A 9,718-nucleotide genomic window follows, 5' to 3' on the forward strand; every position below is an offset into this window, starting at 1 on the left:
AGCTTTTTCTCAAACAGTACAAGATATTACTTCCTCTCCCAGTTTTATTATCTTATTTTTTCCCCTCAGATTCAGCTTTATTTTGTTTCAGCCAAATTATTTTCAGGTGGAAAACAAATTAATTTTCTCTGCAAAATTAACCTCTGAACCCAGAATTCCCCACAAACTCCCTTTCTGCAAAACTCCAAGTATTTTGAAAAAACTTTCAAATGTCATTAAAATAAAGAAAGCCGAAGACACCTTTGCGTTTTTTGCATTTCCCCTTCAAGTGATCCCCACATTTCTGAAGATCACACGTTTGTACTCAAGAGGTGGAAGTCAAACAGCAGTAATACGTGACACTGAGCAGTGATCAGATGGATATGTTTGCATCAAAATTTTTCATCAGCACAATCTATCGAACTCCAGCGATACAGAATTAGATTTTTGAATGTAGGTTTTCTTTTTAAAAATAGGACTTGCACAATCTCTAAAAATGGGGTAGAGAACTGGGCCAGCAGGATACCTGCAAACAGGCTTCCTCTATACATTCCAAGTGCAAAGAGCAATGAAGCTGCAGCATCCCTGCTTACTCAAAGTTTTAAAGCTACATGTTTCAAGCCCACCTGGGACCACTGACTTCATTTAGGTCAACAACTCACTTTTGGAAAAACAAAACCACAAAACAACTAACAAAAAACAAACAAACAAACAAAAACACAACAACAAACCCAAAACACTGTTCTTCAATGCTTTTGCTACCAGCTCTAGATAAATCTGGCTTGACAAGCAGTATAAATATACACTCACACCTATGCATCACACTTGAGCAATTTACAAAACATTATCTGTACCACTACTGTCACAATATAGTTCATTCCTATTTCACAGGGTTGGGGTGGGTTTGGGTTTTGGTTTATTTTGTCTGGTTTTGTTTTGTTTGTTTCTTTTGGGTTTTGTTTGTTCATTGGTTTTGTGGGTTTTGGTTGCTTGGGTTTGGTTTGGTTGTTTTCCCCCAAACACCGTGTGCAATTTTTATCTCATAAACAAAGCATTTATAGCTACGATTGACACCCTCTTTCCTTACACCATGCGTTAGGGTGTACCCACCCAGAGTATGTCTCAAAGGCTGTTACACAGAAGACAACCAGTCCTTTATAGCAGAAACTATCTGAGCCCCATTAGCCGGGCAGACAGGCGCATTTTGAGCAAAGTTCCCAGAATATAGGGAAGGCATTGTTTTGCTTTGGAACAGGCCAGGAAGCCTCCATCACATGGGGGAAACCTTTGATGTCCCTTGGATTTAGAGGGTGAGTCCAAATGAAAGCAGGGGGCACAGCAGTTTCTGCTGGGCAGGGCAAACTCTTCCTCTCTCGATAACGATGGAGACCTTTGGTAGGAACAAAATGGACTCTCACAGTTGTTACCAGAGAGAAGACAGTGCTGCCTGGCAGGACAGAGAACAAGGGCTGTACAGGCACAGTGTCTGGGAAAATGACTACTAGCTTTGGGTACCGAAAAAGAGGAAAAAAGACACCTAGTCTTATGACTAAAGGCAAAAAACAAAGCACTACACACAGTTGTAAGTATCTGTATGTAAATGCACTGATATTTTGCAGCTGTAAGACTTTTTAATTGAATTGACTTGGCATCAAAGCCCTGTCTGGTGCTTTTCCTCACCACAATAAGTCAGTATAAAGGCAATAAGACATGAAAATACAAACACCTCGAGGAACAATGAAGTAAATCTTTAATTCTCTGGAGCTTCTGGCACAGCAAAACAATTGGCCATCCTGAGGATTTAGTTTAGTTCCGTACAGAAATCAAGATGTGAGCCACAGAGTTTGGGACCACAGCCAGATGCAAAGCCTATGAGGTCATGGGCACAACAAGATCCGAAGTCTCTCCTACTTTTCAACTTGTTTCCAGATTTCCAAGTTTGGTGGCAAAGGTGTTCTCTGTTACTTCAGATCTGTTCTTAAAACAAGAATTAAATGCACTTTTCCTATCCTACAGCTAGACGAATGCAAAGACTGTCCACATTGCACAGTGAACAGCAACAAAAGCTGCTGAGTCTCCTGGACAGCACATTTCCCAACCATGCTTCTGGCCGCTTGTCAGAATCCAGAGAGCAATTAGGAGGGTTCAGGCTCAAAATATCTGCCAGAGTCCAGACCGCATTTGGCCTTATGAAGGTACACCCTGTTCAAACCCACTTGGGGGCTGGGAGGGGCATAGATAGAGAAAACTAAGAGAAAAGAAGCGGGGGGAAAGAAAACCCACAGTTTAATTAATAGTTTGCTTTTGGGATAAGACACGCATTGGGCTCTCTGTTCCAGGGTTGAGTTTAAACTCTTACCCAGATATATGTCTTCACGTAAACAATGTGGGTATGTCTGGATTTGTGAACTAGATCTTCATAGGGCAGATTATTTTTTAACCAAAATAATCATGCATTACTGTGGACACAGTTGTCAAATTCTGAGAGGCAGCTAAGAGATACATAAAGTAACCCCTACATAAACAGTCTGTAAATCACTTTGTAATCTTGACGAAAAAAACTCCTGTTAAATATAAGTAGTAAACTCTGAGGGAAGCATTTAAAATAAATCGCAAGCAGAACACATACCATAGATGACTTTTTTTGTGCCTTTATAAGCTAAACAGCTCATTCTGACTCAGTGAAAGAAGTTACATGCATCCCCAAACAAGCAGCTCCTTTTAACTTTTTCTCAAGTGCAGTCATGAAGCAAGATGTTTTACATTATGTTTCTGTGAGGTAAATGGTTCTTTATGTCGGATCACATTCTCATTGGAGTGCTGGATTAATGTACACATAGGCTGGGCGTATAGGTGGCTTGGTCAAACCCCCCATTCCCAGATGAACAGAACTATTCAGAAAACCATCCAATTCATCTTTTAGTGACACAAAATAATTCATTCTGCATGATCTGCAGACAACAAAAATAGTAATCTACAAGCAGACAGTATTTGTTTTTGTAATAGGAAGCAGAAACAACCTAAGTAAATTCCTATTCAAGCCAGAAAATCTTAAACCAGAAGCAAGAATCTCTCAAACCAAGCTTTGCTGTACAAAAGCAATCATCTTTTCCTCAAATTAAGGTTTGCCATACAGAAAGTTTTTAATGCCTCTAAATACATGAGTCCAACAAGCACTGAGACATTTCTTGGTACACTTCATTAATAGTTATCCAGGTCAATGAGACTAAATTTTAGAGGTTTCATAGCAAAACAAGATATCAAAAGATTTCTATTTGGGGTTGAAGTCTGTTCATTTTTAGTTATGTAGCCAAATTTGATCCCCAAGACCATTTGCCTCTGCACTGGCATATCACACTCACTCTGCTTTTTTTGCTTGGTAGGTTATTTCTGTTCTAACAATGCACTTGCACAAGCAGAAAAGCAGTTTTTTGGGAGGCCAAACTCAGTGATATCCGCACACCACGCTCTGCTGCAGATGTTATTATATTATTCTGGTATTATTATTCACCCCCCCAACAGATGTACACGAATAAGGGGCTTGATGAAAACCAAACAAAACTACCCTGCTAGGTCTCCGTGTGAAATGTTGACCCAAGAAAAGTAAAGTATGTCTCTTCGATATACATCTGTCTATTTTGCACAGCAGATAGCAGAGGGCCTGCTGCAGGTGCTAAGGAGAGGAGTTTCAGCCAGCTACCAAAGTTCATATTGATAAATTGTAAGCATATCACACCAGCCTTCCACACACACCTAGTCACATCTGCAAGTCATACGGAGGCCTTGCAAGGAGCTGAGGGAAGTTTTACATGCAGCTGAGCAAACTCTTCCCTCCTCCATCCATGCAGAAATTTCAGATTCCTCTCGCTAATTCAGCTTTTACACCTGCCATGAACCTCCCCCATTTCCACCAGGTCCCATCTCAAGACCCGTCTTTGATCTTGAGACCCACAAGAAACTACACTGCTCCCTAGCACAATTTACAACTTATTTGACCTCTTCCTTCTTATTATATATTTATATACGCACACAGACATCCTGATATATTCAGCGACATTTGGGGACGAATATAAACATCTCACAGCTAATTTTGCTTATATCCCATTCCCAGTCTCACAATTCCTTCTTTCTGCAGAGACTCAGCACCCACTGCCACAGACTAACATAAAAAGCATCAGGATAGGTATGTGCTATTTTTATTAACAATACAAGAGGCAGTAAATGTAGTAAGCTTGTTTGTAGTATTTAATGTGTCCAGGCATCAAATGGACAAAGTTCTTTGACATTTGACACCATCCCTATTCACCAAAAAAAAAAAAAAAAAAAAAAAACAAAAAAAAAAAAAAAAAAACAAAAACATAAAACCAACATTTAACTTTAAGCACAGTCTTAAATACATTTTGCTGAATAGAGACAAGTAATTTAAGTCACATAGATGGGGGCACTTGTGAATTAACACCACAAGGCTGAAATCTCCAAGACTTGACAGAAGTTTTGCTTCTGTTCCTTCACACCCCTAGATTAAACTCCCTTTTAGATAAAAACCGCCTAAATGAAGTTTAACTTTTGCCAACAGAATCCACTTTCAGATTATTTTGTTTTTCTTTTGCATAAGCCTGAGACTTTCACATAATCCACAAGCAAATAGCTCTATTCTGTAGATTAGAAATTATAAAAGACCATGTAATCAGCTGACAAAAGAACTGAAAACAACCCCAAAGGCAGAGCTGCTCTTGCAGGCTCACAATGTGCTGCTCTGTCAGCCTCCCACTCTTTCAGCAGATACTCCTGACATTTGTGTCATTACTGGACTTTATGAATGGGACCGTAGGATGTTTTCTGGCAAATAATCAGAAAGGGAAGGGGCACAGTATCACGGACAAGGGAGCTGCTTCACTGTCTGCTGACCAGATCCGAGCAATTAGTTCACTGCTTTCTCCTACCACCAACTATGAATCACAGCTCGACATTGTATTAAAGGCTGAATTGTTGCTCATTTTTTAACAAGGATGAATAAGAAATTAAGCTATTGTAACCTCAGATAAACTGCACATGGGCTGGTGGTTTTATTTAGTTCACACGTATCTAAATGTTTAGGTACTTACACAAAGTCTCATCAACTCTTTTGGGGACAGGAAAGTCAGCTGAAAGTCTCACCAAAAGGTACCTCACAGAGGCTGCAGCTCTTCCCCCTTCTACTGCAGACAGAAATATCACAAGCACAGTTTCTGCCACTGAATTTTCTTGCTGCTTCTTAGCTTACCCAGCCACACACTTGTAAACTCCAAATTACACACAAGGGAAAGGAAAGTCCTTGGGGAGAGATTTTGTTTGCAAGCCTGAGAAGTAACACCACAGCTAGTTGTGTAAGATGTCACAAATAAGCATGAGGAACCCAGCCCAGGCTTTTCCATTGTAAGCTGCTCTTTTTGAGCCTGAGGAGCAGTTTCACCTACATTTGAAAAAGATCTTTGGAAATAGCAGCCTTACAGGTTTCTGGGGAACAGCCAGCTCTGATACAAGGCTGCAGCATGAACACAAGCTGCAGCACATGTATGGGGGAGAAACCTCACAACTCACCCTGCTTGTAAGAAGCATTTCAGCAGAGCTCAGGGCCCCCCAAGGAGTCCCACCAGGATGGACAGGTCCACACGAGAGTCTTTTGGGTATGAGAGGTCTTTTCAAGGTGATTATGTATTAGGTGTTTTGAGGAAGGAACGTCAAAACACTGATTCAGGTAAGCACGCTCTGTTGACATCAAAACTATCAGCCCAGGACACATGGCCAGAGGTGATCACTGTTACTGGTAAAAGTAGACACCTGACCACCAGTGGTCACCAAACAATCCCTGAGCACTTTGCCAAGGGACAGGCTGCTGAGTTGCTCTGTACTCACTAAATTTCTTGGTGAGGTACATGAAAGTTACTCACCCCAAAGATAAGCAAATAGAGGAAAAAAAATATTCACAAGTACTTGCTTGAATACAAAGTAAACCAAGTTTTAACCTCTTTATAACCCCTTTGCATTCATTTTCATTAAGCTTTAGTGTCCTATGGTTACTAGAGAACATTTTTATAAGTGAATCTTAAGTTTCAATAATAGTAGTTCAATAAAATTATCAGTAGGATTATTATAAAGCTCATAACTCATTATGTGTCTCAGAGTTGCATAACTAGAATGGAAAACAATACCATATGCCACGTAATTGCTCAGCACCAGCCAACGACAGATTTTGGTTGGACCAGGAATAATTTTAGTATGGATACACAAAACCATTACAGGTAGTTTCCAAAAAAAAAAAAAAAATGTTCTTCAAATTCAGTATTATCTCTCCACTAAGTCAATATATTTATTAGAGCATAAAAACCATATATACCCTGTGTGCATTCTTGGATATGGAATATAGTTGACCAGCTCACAAAAGCACAGTTACATTGACAAATTACAAAGAAAAAACAAATATAATACAAAAGAAGAAATATCAAACATTTAGACAATACATGGATCAATTCAGTTTGGTTTTTATACTAAGAGTCTGCCTTGTTTATTATCTAGTTTAGTTGTTCAATCTTTGCAATTCAAGCTTTTTTTTTTTTTTTACAGCATCTTTTGATATCTATTTAATCAAAAAATATTTTTATTTTGTCTATCTGCCTCCCGATCTGAGGAGGTGTGCCCTCAAACACTGAGGTTTGTACAGCAAGCGGAGCTGAAAACCAAACTGATCCCATCACAAGCAATTTATTAGCTTTCTGACTGTGAAAGCAAAACTTCACACTTAATCTGATGACAAATAACTTGCATTTCTCCAGCAATTCCTACTTTGACTAATCAGTCAGACTGATGGATGTTTAGCACTTACCTTAATGCAGATTTTTGCTTTAGCTAACATTTGTAGAAACAGAATCAATTACAAGCTGGAGATTACTGGGCTGATGGGCTTTCATGCCATTGCAGTTGACCGTGCAATTGGGTTTCTAAGTGACAGACACCACAGGACAGTCTCAGCTTGGCAAAATCATCCTCACTTTTCCACTTATCTAACTTATTTTTCATTCAGCACTTGAATTTTCAACCTTTTGCCTTGTTTTTTGAGCCATCTGAGTAAGAGTGCATGCATGCACGTGTGTTTTGCTCTTTCCTAATGAAGAAATACCTACACCTGGCTACCTCCAGCACAGCAGCCCATCACTGCTGGCACAGCCATTGGGACAATTACAACATTATCTTCATGACCAGTGAACGCTCAAATGTGGGAGCGCTACATGAGGGAAGACTTCAAATGAGGAAGCTGCACAGAAAGCTGCTGGTCAACACAAAACAGAGACTAGTGACACTTAAGAGCACAGAAGAAATCTTCACAACTAATGCTTTTAATCAGCATGATCCCAAGCAAAAGAGCATTGCTGCAGTTATTTCAATGACGCAAATGGTTCCTACTTTTCAGACTTCAATGGATTATCATTGCTCCCCCCATCCCACTCAATCTCTACTGTGCAGTATGTATTTACTAGCAATTATCATAGCCATATTTCAACTTGTTCCTTTCCTAGAAAAACAGTTGTACAAATAGGAGTCTTTGCTATGTGTATACAAAACACTGGTGCTTAAAATCAAACCTTTTACCCCTGTTCCACAGCAGATGTGGAGAAGGCCCAGCAGTTCATGGAATCGTGCCCAACAATAAAGGTAACAAGAATTCAGCTGATTCCAAAAGGTCTCATCCATAGAATAAATGAGTATCTTTAGGGGAGAAATCTTATTAAAATTTAAGCAGGTAGATGGCATATGAAATGACGAGTTTTCTTTTGTTTTTCAATTAGCTAACTGTCTCCAGCCTGGAGGTAGAGTTTCAAATGTTTTTATAATGCAGTGATACTCCAGTTCACATCTGTCAGCTGGAATATTTACAGCTTTGTAATTATTAAAATTGTCTGAACTCCAGAGCTGCAAGTTGGATGGCTTCGATGGGCAGCTGAGCATAAAGCATGTAAATAAGACACTTGCATCCAGTCAGGGTCTAAGTTAACTTGGGAAAGCCGAAGAGCTAGAGAAGCCAGGTTTCCCAAAATTTGCATTTCATTTTTATCGTCTTGTCTATAACCATTTCTGTGGCTAAGCCACAGTTTCTCCCCTTCATGGTTCCCTTCACTATTAAAAGTGAGCTGACACTACAGATTTTTCACTGTCTCTGATCAGGAGACTTCCAGAGTCTCTCTGCCCTACTTGTAGTCTGCTGTCACAAGTCTTGTAGAAACTTGTAGCTCTTTACCAGTTGGTGAGGTTTGGCTGAAATCAACCAAAAGCATCAGAATTTGTTGAAAGATGGGAGCAGGGGGCAGAGAGAGAGGTACACAGACAGAATCTTCACCTGGACCTTAACTGAACACAGCTACACTGGATAACCAACCTGTGGTTCAATGCAGCAGAGCACCATGGCATCAATGAAGCAAATCCAACATTGACATAGAGCTATTTCTCCCCCTTAAGCATCTAAAAGCAGTGGGATTACTTGTCCCCAGGAGGGGAGCACCACTGACTCCAGTAGAAGCACAAAGCAAATCCCAAGGCTTTGGAGAGGTGAATTTAAAAGACATAGCAAGGCCAGATCTTGCCCTCTACACTGGGATGAGCTTTACTGAAGATTTGGCATAAAAACAGAAGTGTAGGTATAGAAAGTTTTGGGACTTTTTTCACCCCCTCCAAGAGAAAGTTATCTAACTCACTGGTATCTTCTGGTTTAATAACATTAGCATCTTCTCCGGGAGCAGGCATCCAACTGAAATTATATGTGGCAGCAAAGTTAGGAAAAAAACACATGTGTTTTCCCCCAGTTCCCTTCACAGCAGGTTTTCCCAGTTCATCATCAATTCTTCAACTGCACCTACTGGCATGTCTGGGGCTACAATGCATCACGGTGGTGGGAAGGATGCTCATGTAGGGTCTGTGCCACGGTGGGAGACACTGTTCTTCATGCAAAAGATTCTGTAAGTCATATTTGCATTGAAAAATGTTTACCCTTTGTGTGTTCCTCCCCAGGAACAACACAGATGTGGGATCAGTTTTTTTAAGGCACACTTGGGTAAGTGCAAACACATCTCTTTTGTAATCAGCCCAGGCTGACCCTGTTTAGCCTGAGGTCAACAACCAGTGGCATCTGACCTGCTGAAGTTAATGCTGCAGAACAATGGGAGAGGGTTGGTGAGGCCTTATCCTATTACCTTTTTGATACCAAATTAATTGTTTTTCTCCCACTCAGTGATTCTCTGACCTTTTAGCTATATGTGTTGCTGGCACAGAGTGATGGATTAAATTTAAGCAAGTACATTTCTTGACATTGTCTCACAGATTTAAAAGTTATTTAGGTCTTCCTTTCAGTACTAAGAGGTTTAAGAATGTGCTTATGGTTGCAACCCCATTTCATAGATAAAGACAACTACAAATATTAATTAGCTTAGGAATATCAGAGACAAGAAAACCAAAGGAAAGATGGCAACACTTACTACCAAGAAAACCCCACAAGTAACAGAGATAGACATGCTGTATAAATCATAGCTAACTCTAGATGTCTGGTATAAGTTTAATTGGTAGCACTTTATTAACTGGCAAATCCAAAAATGTTACTTGTAGAATAAATTTAATTGGTCCATTTTTCAAATGGAGAAATTATTCATGATACTTCGTCAGATGAGGAAAGTTTGCATGAAGCAGTTATTGATCCCTGTCACAGCTTTGATTT

Source organism: Columba livia, chromosome 9 (assembly GCF_036013475.1).
Source record: "Columba livia isolate bColLiv1 breed racing homer chromosome 9, bColLiv1.pat.W.v2, whole genome shotgun sequence".
Classification (NCBI taxonomy): Eukaryota; Metazoa; Chordata; class Aves; order Columbiformes; family Columbidae; genus Columba; species Columba livia.